This window comes from Mandrillus leucophaeus, unplaced genomic scaffold (assembly GCF_000951045.1).
Source record: "Mandrillus leucophaeus isolate KB7577 unplaced genomic scaffold, Mleu.le_1.0 Scaffold25, whole genome shotgun sequence".
NCBI lineage: Eukaryota > Metazoa > Chordata > Mammalia > Primates > Cercopithecidae > Mandrillus > Mandrillus leucophaeus.
The window spans coordinates 7,481,727-7,482,727 of NW_012102587.1; positions in this window are offsets into that span (position 1 = coordinate 7,481,727).

Consider the following 1,001-nt stretch of genomic DNA (forward strand, 5'->3'; position numbering starts at 1 on the left):
TAATATATACTGATATACATGCTATATGTGTAATATATTATGTAGTATTATTTATTTATATATAGGACATATAATACAGATATAGAATAATATTTAGTATAGATACATTACACATGATTATATATTGCTATATTATATAGTATATTATGTTATATACTATATATGATATACTATGGTTATAGCATATTACTTTAATATATTCCTTTAAGTGGTGCATGTAAAAGGGAATATCTTGTGTACTGAAATGGAAAAGAGAGCTGAGCGAAGCTGGGACAAGTAGGATTTCTCTGGCAGCAGCAGGGAGCTGGGCAGTGTCTATGGGGCAGAAGAATGGAAGGAAGGAGCTTTGACCTCCAATACACACAGAAGCAGTAGCAAGCTACTTAGAGAGAAGCGGGGGGTCAGATGACTTGTGTGGTGTGTGCTTAAGTGTGGGTGTCCGACAAATCGTGTATGAACGTCTAGAGAGGCACAAAGGGAGGGACAATGGAAGACAGCATTGGCTGATGAAGCCTGCTGAGGAGGAAAGGTAGGAAATGCTTGTATCACTTGGAGTGGACTTCTATGGTAAGCCTGGCATTATTGACACTGGTAACTCTAGATACCAAAGCAGACTAATTTCACAGATGATATTTAAAAATCAATAATTATTACATTAACCATCACATCAACTTACATTTCTATGTAGCCCTTTTTTACTTTCTCAGTGCATTTTTATACTGTGATCTTTCTCATTCTCTCAACTCAATTCAGTAAAGCTGCAGATTTATTACTTTTGCTTCTTTACAAAGATGAGCAATCTGAGAGCAGAGGGGTTCAACGATTTTTCCAAAGTCACATATGTAACCTTGTGGGGAAAAGAGAGATCAGACTGTTACTGTGTCTATATAGAAACAAGCAGACATAAGAGACTCCATTTTGTTCTGTATTTGAGATGCTGTTAATCTGTGATCCTACCCCCAACCTTGCCCTTGCAAGAGACATGTGCTGTGGTGACTCAA